The sequence below is a fragment of the Emys orbicularis genome, chromosome 20, assembly GCF_028017835.1.
Source record: "Emys orbicularis isolate rEmyOrb1 chromosome 20, rEmyOrb1.hap1, whole genome shotgun sequence".
NCBI classification, from domain to species: Eukaryota; Metazoa; Chordata; order Testudines; family Emydidae; genus Emys; species Emys orbicularis.
In genome coordinates this window covers 19,659,138-19,672,117 of record NC_088702.1, presented here as the reverse complement: position 1 = coordinate 19,672,117, position 12,980 = coordinate 19,659,138, and positions in this window count along the sequence as shown.

The following is a 12,980-nucleotide window of genomic DNA, read 5'->3' as shown; positions in this document are numbered from 1 at the left end:
GCAACTGGGTCCAAAGGCACCTGCCAGTAGCCCCAACAAGAAACCCCCCTGCTTTGTCCACACAGCCCCGAGTCACAGACCCCAGGGCACGCAGGGTCTGGGCTCTAAGGCAGCCCCAGAGTCACGGACTCCACAACCTTCCCCCTCATGGCAAATTTCAGCAAGCCGGGTTTAGAGGTAGCGACTCCTCCCGGCAGTGCTAAGGAAGAGCATTAGGGCAAGAACAAGAGACAAGAGCTGAGATCCATGGCCCGGGCCTAGTGGAGCTATTCCTGCAGGCTGGCTGCAGATGGAGGCCTCAGTTCATGCTCTGCTCACACTTTCAAGGTTCTTTCAGCAGCTCTGAGGGGGAGGCAGGGGGGTTACGATCCCCTGGTGGGACCCCAGGTTGGGACCCTGTGAGCCAGCCCAGCGGGGTCCGACCTCCCTAGGCTGACACCCAACGATATTGCTGCAGAAAGGTCACAGGGCCACGTGCCACGTTACCCAGCCCCTGGCTCAGGCCCAGCTCCCATCCAGCTCTCCCTGGGGCTCCCACAGCGCCCCCGGGCAGCAAGCAACGGGTCACAACTCCCCACTGCCCTTCCCTGCCATGCAGCGGGCAAGCAGCGGGAGGAGGAGGGGAGCAGGGACAGCCCTGCTCAGAGCATGTCTAGCTCGGGGGCTGCAGAGGAGGCAGCAGGAGCGGTGGGCAGGTGGCGCCAAGTGACAATGACCTGGGAGACACCACGAGTCCATGGGGCAGAGTAGCCCGCAGGGCCTGGACTGTACCAGAGCCCCCTGCCCCTGGGCATCTGCTGAGGGTTCACAAGGGGCAAGCAGGGGCCCATTTGCTCAGGACATGTCCATGGGTGGCCGTGAAATCCTCGGTGTGAAGAGGGCTGAATGTGAGTCATCCACAGGCTCCGTGCGGATCTGGGTTCCCTTCATGGCCGGGTCACCTGCTGAGTCACCGGCAGAGTTCCCTGGAACTGAGCGAGAGGGAGGGACAGAACCGAGCTGTGTAATGTGCCAACAGATTTTGCCCCTACGCCCCTGAGAGCTCTGAGGAACTGCACCCGGCCACTCTGCACCTTCTGTTCCCAGGCCGTTATCAAACCGCTCCCATCTAGGGAATGTCAGACATTGCTCTTGGAAAGGGGATGGTTTCACTGCTCCCATAAGTCATGTTTCTGGGCTGCTGCAGCTCACCGTGCGCAGGATGCCCCTTCCCGCTCTGCTGCTCTGCAGGGGAGGTATGAACTGTGGGATTCGCTCCCCAGTCTGCCAGGGCCCTAAACCCCTCGCCGTGCCCGGAATGCCCCTGGCAGCACTGGCTGTGATGTTCCTAGGCTTGAAGCCCTACAGCACTCTGGGCCTACAGGGCAGCGTGCCAGGTGGGCAGCCCCAGAGACACGGAGCCCAGCGCACGCAGGGTCTGGGCTCTAGGGCAGCCCCAGAGTCACGGTCCCCACAACCTTCCCCCTCATGGCAAATTTCAGCAATTTCAGGTTCTGTCCCAAATGGGAACCAAGCTGGGTTTAGAGGTAGCGACTCCTCCCGGCAGTGGAATCACCGTTCCCCACACAGCTGTGGCAGCCGGGCCTGCTCCTGATCACAGCTGGGGTTAGACACCGGGAGAGTCAGGCACTGGCAGTGCCAGGGATACGTTTGGACCCTGCAGTGCTGGCAGGGGGCTGGGCTGGCGCCCGGCATCGGCAGTGCTAAGGAAGAGCATTAGGGCAAGATCAATGAGCAATGAGTCTGCTCTACAGCCTTAGCTAACAGTCATGTGGTGTAGAGGCTCATGCATTTAGCTCCAGAGGTCCCGGGTTTGATCCCAGCCGCCAAGGACTGGGGTCTGTCAGCGTTACGTCTGCGCAGTGCTCAGCACAATGGGCCCGGATATCAGCTGGGGCAGGGACTGTCTCTTGCTGGTGTCTGTGCAGTGGCCGGCACTGTGACGGGACCCCCGGGGTGCAGTCTGGGACCGCTGTGCCCCCTTACCTCTCCAGCCTGGGCTGTCTCGCACAATGCCTTGCTAGTGACCAGCAGCAAACCCCTCCAGGTGCTGTGATCACTCAGCACAAACGCATGTGGAGCCCCACACTCAGCTAGATTGCATGAATGCTTCCAGAGCCGCTCATGAATCACACAGAGAAAGGCACCAGCCAAATCCCCCCAGCTCCCAGCACTGTACCTCAGGAATATACCATCTTGCACGGCTCAAGACCCTTTCTTGAGCAATGCAAGTTTATGAATTGGTTTTCCATTTCATCAATGGAAAGTGGACACACACCAGCCTTTGTAACCTGAGCCGATTTACCAAGCACTTCAGGCAAACTCACAGGTAAAGTATCAGAGGGGTAGCCGTGTTAGTCTGGATCTGTAAAAAGCAACAAAGAGTCCTGTGGCACCTTAGAGACTAACAGAAGGGTAAAGATAAAGAGTAATGCAAATTTATTGCCTACAGGAGATAGATTTTAAGTGATTATAAGTGACAGGCAAAAAGTCAGAGAGAGTTAACAAAGGAAATAAAATATAAGCACGCAGTCTAAACCTTAACCCTTATCACACTAGACAGTATTTAGGTCAAGCAATGTTCTCACCCCCCTGAATCTTAGTCCTTAATATATAGTTTTGTCTCTTAAACCTGGGCCAGTCTCCTCTGTTGGAGTCTTCAGTCTTCTGAGCGTCCTTGTTGCTTGCAGTGTAGGTGGCGGGGGGGGGGGGGGGGGGGGAGAAAAGGCCCAGCATGAGGCCCCTGGGTTCTGTTTTATATCCTCAGTCCATGTGCTTGGAGAACACAAGTCCAGGTCTGTCTGGTGGGAACTGCTGAGTCACAAGGTGAAGCAACACCCCGGTGTGTCTCCTGCAAGTGAGTCATGGAATTGTAACTCCTCTGCTGGACAAGGCTGGTGATGTCTGTAAGCACCCACCCGGGCGTTGGCTATCTCCCTTGTCATTGTCTCTGGAGAGCTAGTATCCGGGTGCTTCCCAAACCCACAGCATATTTTAGTGAAAACCATACAACACAATTCTTATAATTTCATATGCATCGATGATATACATATTTAGATAGAACAGTGGGTTGCAGCACATCATAACCTGATACCTGACATGGCACGATTTATATGCAATATCACAATTATATATAAATGAGGAATACGGGAGTTACAGGGCGATCCCCCGAGCTATAGAGTGTCACAGGCATAATGGGGCCCTGATCTCAGCTGGGGCAGGGCCTGTCTTTCGCTGTGTGTCTGTGCAGCGCCCGGCACAATGGGGCATTGATCTCAGTTGGGGTCTCTAGGTGCTGGGTTAACATAAATTATAACAAATGCTACATCACTGAAGTCAGTGAGAGATCAGCACCTGTGAAATCCTGACCTAAACTGGGACAGCTACAAACCGAGTCAGACAAAATCAGTGGCCAAGTTGGGAAAGCGTTGGCCTGTATCTTCCATGCCAGACGGATGGACTTTCAAACAGTCTGAAAGGCTATTAAAGAGGATGGGAGTCAGGACTCCGCAGTTCTCTCAACCCAGCCATAATTACGCTGGGCACTTCACAAACACTGCGTGAGAGACAACCCCTGCCGCCAAAGGGTTTACAATGTACGTGGCCAAGGGATGAATTATTATCCCCAGTTTGCAGACTAGGGGAAACTGAGGCTCAGAGCGAGGCAGTGACTTGCCAAGTTCGCACAGGGAGTCTGTGGGAGAGATGGGAATGAAACCCAAATCTCCAGTGTGGTGATCCTGCCTTATCTACAGCCTCCTAATATCAGGGCCCAGAGAAGTTGATTCTCAGTGACACGAACCACTGAAAGTGATTGCATTTTACAGTCACTTTAAATGTCCCCTTTACACTGGCAGAGAGGTAAAGGGGCCTTAGTATATCTGAGGCTCTACTACGTAACAGTGGGTTGGTAGCACCACTCTAGTTAAGCTTGAGATGCGGTTTGGTTTCCACACGCCAAGGGATGGCTGACATGGACTCTCTCTGACACAACACCATCTCTGAAGAGCCAGTACCCACCCCCCGCCCCACACAAGCTCTAGAAGGCGACATGTCCCTTGTCCTTTATGTGCCCGAGTTGGCGTGAGGAGCATGTTCTGTCATTCAGGGATCTGAACAGATGCGTACTGTTCCTCAGCTGGGCTGCTGACTTGCCCTTATCTGCTCTTATCAGCACGAGGCGGATGGCTGCCAGAGATGAACAAGAGGAGGTGTTCTCAGGGCTGGTTTCTAGGAGTGGTCTTGCATCAGGGGTGATGGCAGGGAGATGTCGCCTCACAGAGGGATTTGCCTCCGGTGACAAGTTAAATGTGCCTTGAGGCAAAGTCAAAGAGGAGCTGCACAAGCTCTTTGTTGTTCTGTGGTTGTGACATGTGGGTAGTGACAGACACACTAGGTAGGTGTGCGAGGTAATTCAGGGTGAAATGCTAAGCTGCTCTGTCAGGGCCACGTCTACAGCTGGTGTGAATGTACCATCGCTGCATTGGAGTCAATGGGGCCAAACCCCCAGCTGGTGTGAATGGACCATAGCCATATTGGAGTCAATGGGGCCAGATCCCCAGCTGGTGTGAATGGACCATAGCTGCATTGGAGTCAATGGGGCCAGACCTCCAGCTGGTGTGAATGGACCATAGCTGCATTGGAGTCAATGGGGCCAGACCTCCAGCTGGTGTGAATGGACCATAGCTGCATTGGAGTCAATGGGGCCAAACCCCCAGCTGGTGTGAATGGACCATAGCTGCATTGGAGTCAATGGGGCCAACCCCCAGGTAATGTAAATAGGTGTAGCTCCATTGAGTCCAAACCGTCTGAGGGTGCTGTTGCAGGGGAGTTTGCGGTCTGCGTTAATCTGCCTAACTAGAATCTGTACTTGGGGCAGAGCTGCTCCCTGGGAACTGGGCACTTGTGTTTGAGCCGAGATTACTGATAGAGGGGTTTGTCTGTGTGCTGTTTGTGGCCATCTCTGTTCCAGTGCTGGTGTATGGTGTGTAATATACAAGTGGCACTAGGAAGATACCCAGACTCTGGACCACTGATTTCTTCCCCAATGAGAAGCTGACCTGTGAGACCCCAACATCTGCTTTTTCTTGGCCGAATGCCCTATGACTTTGGGCAGCTCATTTCCCCTCTTTGTCCATCTGGATGTGTCCACACTGCAGTCGGGAGGTGTGATTGGAGCACAGGGAGGCATACCTTTGCTAGCTTTAATCTATAATAGCACAGATATGGTAGCGTGGGCTAGCAACCCAAGTGAGTACCCAGGCGTGCTGGTGACCTTCAAGCTGCCAGAGTCCTCCAAGAAGAAGATAGAGGGTGGGTATTTATTATGTGCATTAGGGTAATGCCTACAGGCCCCTACTTGAAATCCCATTGACTCCAAGAGAATTATGGCTGATTTACACCAGCTGGGGATCTGGTCCTTTGACTCCAATGAAGCTAGGGACCATTTACACCAGGTGGGGATCTGGACTCATCATCATTTTCAGCAACTCCTGGAAACCTACAGATAATGCTGAGAAAAACTAATACCTCCCAAGAGCATAAGAATCGTCACTCCAGATAAAACCACTGAGTTAATCTGCTATGGTATTCCTCCCCTCCTCCCTGAGCTGGAACAGAGCAATAGGCCCTTCTAGTCTGGTATCCTGTCTCCTAAAGTGGGCAGGATTCCACTGGTCCCTCATCTGTACCATAGACAGAGTTAATCATAGAATCATAGAATATCAGGGTTGGAAGGGACCTCAGGAGGTCATCTAGTCCAACCCCCTGCTCAAAGCAGGACCAATTCCCAACTAAATCATCCCAGCCAGGGCTTTGTCAAGTCTGACCTTAAAAACCTCTAAGGAAGAAGATTCCACCACCTCCCTAGGTAACCCATTCCAGTGCTTCACCACCCTCCTAGTGAAAAAGTTTTTCCTAATATCCAACCTAAACCTCCCCAACTGCAACTTGAGACCATTACTCCTTCTTCTGTCATCAGGTACCACTGAGAACAGTCTAGATCCATCCTCTTGGGAACCCCCTTTCAGGTAGTTGAAAGCAGCTAGCAAATCCCCCCTCATTCTTCTCTTCTGCAGACTAAACAATCCCAGTTCCCTCAGCCTCTCCTCATAAGTCACGTGCTCCAGCCCCCTAGTCATTTTTGTTGCCCTCCGCTGGACTCTTTCCAATTTTTCCACATCCTTCTTGTAGTGTGGGGCCCAAAACTGGACACGGTACTCCAGATGAGGCCTCACCAATGTCGAATAGAGGGGAAGGATCACGTCCCTTGATCTGCTGGCAATGCCCCTACTTATACAGCCCAGAATGCCGTTAGCCTTCTTGGCAACAACAACACACTGTTGACTCATATCCAGCTTCTCGTCCACTGTAACCCCTAGGTCCTTTTCTGCAGAACTGCTTCCTAGCCATTCGGTCCCTAGTCTGTAAGAGTGCATGGGATTCTTCCGTCCTAAGTGCAGGACTTTGCACTTGTCCTTGTTGAACCTCATCAGGTTTCTTTTGGCCCAATCCTCTAATTTGTATAGGTTCCTCTGTATCCTGTCCCTACCCTCCAGCGTATCTACCACTCCTCCCAGTTTAGTGTCATCTGCAAACTTGCTGAGAGTGCAGTCCACACCATCCTCCAGATCATTAATGAAGATATTGAACAAAACCGGCCCCAGGACCGACCCCTGGGGCACTCCACTTGAAACCGGCTGCCAACTAGACATGGAGCCGCTGATCACTACCTGTTGAGCCCGACGATCTAGCCAGCTTTCTATCCACCTATCCACCTTATAGTCCAAAATAATATCACCTCTCTGCTACTGTAGCTGCTAAACTCTGGCGAAAGACCCTTGGGGCGAGATACTCACATGGACAAGCGACTCTCCATTGTTATTCTGCAAGAAAAATGCTGTGTGATATTCCCACTCCAAGGCACAACGCAGGTTTACTCTTCATCCTTGACTGCAAAATATTTCCTGGGTTCCTGGGACAGTTACTGAGAGCAGTGAATTCTGGGTGATTTCAGAAGGCCTTTTTATGTGGTATTTTACCAGTGTCAGTGAATTGTGGGACATGGAATGGCTGCCCTGTGGGCTTGTAGAGGAAGAGGCAATTTAGTATAATAGCAAAGAGTCAGCCAAGACACCCTCAAAATGAAACAATTTACCTGAGTTCCTGAGACACTCCCTAACAGCAGTGCATTCTGGGAGATTTCAGAAGGCCTTTTTGCATGATATGTTATTGGATGCCCAAGGGAATTGTGGCGATGTGAATCTCCCCTCAGTTGCAGGAAAACTCCCATAATCCCTGCAGCCTACTGCTTGCTCACTTGGTCACGTAGCTTGCAGCAGCAGTGCCTTCTGGGTGATACCTGAAAGCCTTTCATAGCAGTCTTCACAGCTGCCCTGGAGGAGTGTGGGAGAGGAACTCAACCTGCCATAAGCCCTGGGAGATGTTCATAAGCCCCCTGGAGCAGGTGACATTTCCAAACTGCCTTCACAACATGGTAACAGCTCAGCAAATATGCCTTTTTAACCGGACACGAAACCAGGTTGACCTGATGAGTGTGCATCTACGTGACATCCAGAGGGAATCTCTGATACTAAAACACTCTTGTTGTTGTTACCTGCTGTATTACCACTGAAGTTCCTGGAGTTCTGCAAAAAATAAAACTGAAGGGGAGGCATTAATTATTTGTATTATGGTAACACCTAAAGACCCCTAAGTGAGATCCCATTGACTCAATGGAATTACACTGATTGACACCAGTTGTGCTTCTGGCCCCATCCACATTCTCATCCACTCCTGGAAACCTACAGATAATCCTCAGAAAAACTCATACATCCCAGGGCTGCCTAATTCCTGGCACCAAGCCCGATTGCTGAAATTCTGGGAGGCAGGAGGGACAGTTTCGTAGCTGGCTTTGCCAGCAAAGAGTGGGCAGTTAGTGGGCAGTGAGGCAGTGCTTGATAGAGGAAAGATAACTGCTGATACTCACCGATCTTGCTCCATTTGGGTATTTCTGCAACAGCGGAAAGACAAGATAGGTGCTAATAATATTCATTTTCAGCAGTCCACGAAGGTATCAGAACTTCCGTCACTTATAGAATCATAGGGAAGGGACCCCCAGAGGTCATCCAGTCCAGTCCCCTGCACTCATGGCAGGACTAAGTATTATCTAGACCATTCCTGACAGTGTTTGTCTAAACTGCTCTTAAAAATCTCCAATAATGGAGATTCCACAACCTCCCTAGGCCATTTATTCCAGTGCTTAACTATCCTGACAAGAAGTTTTTCCTAATGTCCATCCTAAACCTCCCTTGCTGCAATTTAAGCCCATTGCTTCTTGTCCTAAGGAACTTAGGAACATAAGAATTGTCACACCGGATCAGACCTAAAGATCCCTCCTGCCTCTCGCACAGCAATGGGGCCAGAGTCTGGCATCCTGTCTCCTGCAGTTGCCGTCAGCAGCAGTTCTAGGAGAAAGGGCACAAAGCTCCCCCTAGTGAACAATGTTGGAACATCATGGGGGGAGGTTTTCTCCTAACTCCCTTTATGGAAGGGGACTGTTGTCCCCTTACTAAAACTCAGTGGGGTGTTTTGGTTGCTAGCTCCCAGTACCAAAAGGAAGGGGGGGGTCGATGGGAAATCAGGACCCTGAGACTGACAGTCCCCAGGAACAATGGGGAGAGGCCAATGCTCCAGGTCAGCCTGATGGACAGGGCGGGCAGGCTCATCAGGGAGTCAGGAGGCCAGGGGGGTCCCGTCCTCCGTGTGAGCTGGGTCAGACAGAGTGGGGCCGAGCTAAGGAGAGAGCAGGGTGTGAAGCGGAGCTGGGGAGCAGAGCCGGGCCGGCCAGAGGGGCCAGACAAGCAGCCCAGGGAGCAGGTCAGAGCTGGGAGCAGAGTCACAGAAGCAGCCCACAGAGCAGACCTGTCCTGGGGGCAGAGCTGCAGCAACCAGAGCCAGAGGGGCCAGAGAAGCAGCCCAGGGAGCTGGAGGCAGAGCAGCAGCAGCAGCCGGGCTGAGGCAGAGTGGAGCTGGAGCTGGGGCTGGAGCAGTCCGGAGCCGGGTGCAGTAAGCAGCTGGGGAGAGTGAGGGGGACCCTGGGCACCAGGCCCAGTGCAGGGAGACGCCCCCAGCCAAGAGGCCCTGCAGGCCGCACTGGGAGGGGGATCGTAACCCCGACAGGGCGGGGGCGACGCTGGGAAGAAGGATCCTGCCACCAGCCTGAGGATGTGTGGCCACCGCCAGAGCAAGTGTCCGACCTGCAGCATCCCTGCAGCACAGCCAGGGCCTGGGCAGGGCCCTGGGACGTGTGAGGAACAGACTGAATGTTTCTGATATCTCAGAGACGCTGGCTGTGGTGTCCCCGTGCCACGGAGCGGGGTGACGGGCTTTCCTTTCACCTTTCCCGTTTTTCCCTTATTTTTTAAAATGGATTGTTTGCTGTTTAATAAATTGTATTTGCTTTGAACTGTATGAAATGCTCAGTGGGTCAGGTTAGTGTCCAGTGCAGAGAGAGCCCCCTGGAGTGGGGACACCCCAGCCCATGTCCTAAGTGACCACGACAAGGAATCCTGGGCCCAGCCTTGTTGGGGTTTACGAGGACTCTGCCAGACAGGAAAGGGAAGGGGAGTCCTCCAGGGCAGGGAGGCCTCTCGGTAAAGGAAGTGGGAGCAAGGACTCAGATCCTTCCGCTCGCCCATTTCACCGGGGTAGTGCATAAGCCAGGAAAGTTCCCCACAGTAGCGGGACCATTCCCCCGCTTACATTTAGTTCGAGGTTGACCTTACCCTTGAACAGGAGGGTTTCGATCCCTTCCCAAACTCTTCGTTATTTCTCAGACGTCCTCGTTATCCGAACGCTGGATGTTCTTAGTACCTCTCTGCAGCCTGCGCCAGTGAGCCTCCCAGCTAGGGTTGCCAACCCTCCAGGATTGTCCGGGAGTCTCCAGGAATTAAAGAGTCATCTTTAATTAACGATTATGTCATGTGATGAAACCTCCAGGAATACGTCCCACCAAATTTGGCAACTCTGCTCCCAGCCTGGGCCGACAGATGTGGGCTTGCGGCCTCGCACTACTGTTCTAGGAATAGCTGTGTGCGGATCAGGAGGGAGCTCGGGCTCCGAATCCCACCCCTCTCGCCAGCCTTCAGAGCCCAAACTCCAGCCAGCGCTGCGGTTTCAGAGCTTTGTTTACACGGCTAGTTTCAGAGTGCCAGCCCTGCACCCCCAAGTCTGCCGACCCTGGCTGGGAGCCTCGCTTCCACGGGCCGTGTAGAGTAACTTAGGGCCCAGATCCTCAAAGGTAGCTAGGTCTGGGTTGGGAGTCTAAGCCCCATTTTCCAAAGTGCATTAGGCACTTAAGAACCTAACTGTTACCGAGCCAAAGGCCGTTAGGCTCCTAGGGGGGCAGAGGGGCCAGCTGCCCCACGACAGAAGGTGGCTGTATATGAGCTGCCTAAAATGGAGGTACCCAAAATTACTCGTCTTTGGAAATTTCTGACCTGTTTCTTAGTTATACAAAGGCCACTTTAAAAAACTCTGGCAGTGTAAATAGACCTTGATGTGGGTGTAAATCACAGTTACATGGAGCATCACTGACAATCAGTGCCGTAGGCTACTCTCTTTATTGTCTTCCCACAAAACAGTTTGAATTTAAGGCTAAATTTGTCCCATAGCATCCAATGCTGCATCGTTACAGCCAGGCCTGCTGATAGCAATTCCGGGCCCCAGGGGAGAACAGTCAATGGGCGCTCTTCCAGCACGGCCAGGGCTTCCACACGCCCACCCAGCTGCCTTCGCCGCCGCTGGTACCACCCCACACACGCCTAGGAGCCCTGTGGCCCACCCGGGCGATTTAAAAGGCCTGGGGCTCCCAGCCACTGCCATTGCTACTGCGGCAGTGGTTGGGGGCCCCGGGCCCTTTTAAATCACCTGGGCCCCTGGGCAATTGCCCCCTGCCCCCCCACACTCTTTGTCAGCAGGCCTGATTAGAGCAGAAAACTGAATCGGCAACCCTGAGCCCTGCAGATGAATATTGCCTCCTAATTGGCGCTGTAATTATTGCAGTCTCTGTGTATAGGCACAACCACAAGGAAGACTTCTGCTATGAAGCTTTCTCTAGACTGCCTCTAATCCAGTGGCTCTGAACCTTTCCAGACAACTGTACCACTTCCAGGAGTCTGATTTGTCTTGCCTACCCCAAGTTTCACCTCACTCAAAAACGACTTGCATACAAAATCAGACATAAAAATACAAAAGTGTCACAGCCACACTAGTACTGAAAAATTGCCGACTTTCTCATTTTTACCATATAATTATAAAATAAATCATTTGGAATATAAATATTGTACTTACATTTCAGTGTACAGTATAAACTAGTCATTGTCTGTATGAAATTGTAGTTTGTACTGACTTTGCTAGTGCTTTTTGTGTAGGCTGTTGTAAAACCAGGCAAATATCTAGATGAGTTGATGTACCCCCTGGAAGATCTCTGTGTACCCCCAGGGGTACCCCTACCCTGGTTGAGAACCACTGCTCTAATCACCGTTCACACAGCATGGCTCTCTGACCCCCTCTGGTGGCTGGACCTCTTAGTGGCTTATGTGTCTGCTTTGAGCTAACAGACCTGCTGGGTTCTTTATCCCGTGCAGTAGAGACTCATGCTTTAATATGCTCGGGTACCTTGTAATGGGACATCCTTGGACGGGTCATTACCCGTGGGGATTAGATTTTAACAAAATACATTGTATCAATCTGAAATGAAAACACATTTAAATGGAATTCAAGTTGAATTTATCTGGCAGCTAATTACAATTCTCTGAAGACTGTTGGTGGCTGTAAAATATACTGCCTGAGCTAAAAGAGTCGTAGCTGTTAAATAAAAGTCAGTAACCAGCTAATAAATGTCTATGCTGCCCTGCCTCTTGGAGGCACAAATTCACACTGCATAAGTGTGATGTAAATCACATCTGCATTGTCTTTAGATTTTATGGTGGACCCCAGCTTTTCTGGCAAAACTTTGTTCCCAGACACTCCCCACCCCAATCACCTCTCAATTGGACACAGACTGACCTCTTGGGGAAGGCTGCAGGGACAGATTCCTGCGGGAGAAGAGATCCCTGTACCGGGAATGGGCTCCCCAAGGGGAAGGAGAACTGTGGGGAATCAGGAGGCAGCTGGTGGTGCCCCAGAAGTATCACTGCAGGCTATTGTACCTGGCCCACAATGTCCCTCTCTCAGGACACCAGGGGATTCAGTGCCCCAGGCAGCGGCTGCTGCAGATCTTTTACTGGCCCAGAGTCTGTGACACGTCCAGCAGTACTGCAGGTCCTGCGACCCCTGCCAGAGGGTGGGGAAGGCCCGGGATAAGGGTGAAGCTCCCTTGAGACTTCTGCCCATCATAGAGGAACCTTTCCAGAACGGGGCTATTGACATAGTGGGGCCCCTCAGCAAGACTACCTGTTTGGGGAAGACATACATCCTGGTGGTGATGGATTTCTCCACCTGCTACCCAGAGGCAGTGGCTCTGTCCTCCACCGAGGCAGACACCATGGCAGACGCACTGCTGATCATCTTCAGCAGAGCAGGGCCGGCTCCAGGCACCAGGCAACCAAGCTGGTGCTTGGGGCGGCACCTGGAGGGGGGCGGTGCGGCGCTCGGGCCGCCGGGGAGAGCGGGGCCACAGCCGGGCTCGCCGCCCTCCCCCCGGCGCTCTGGCCGCCCTCCCCCCCCCCGGCGCCCTCCTCCCGGGGCTCGCCGCCCTGCGCTCTGGCCGCCGGGGGGAGAGCCGAGCCCCAGCCGGGGCTCGCCGCCCTCTCGCCGCCCTGCCCCCGGCGCTCTGGCCGCCGGGGGGAGAGCCGAGCCCCCACCGGGGCTCGCCGCCCTGCCCCCGGCGCTCTGGCCGCGGGGGGGGGGGGAGAGCCGAGCCCCCACCGGGGCTCGCCGCCCTCCTCCCAGGGCTCCGGCCGCCCTCCCCCCCCGCG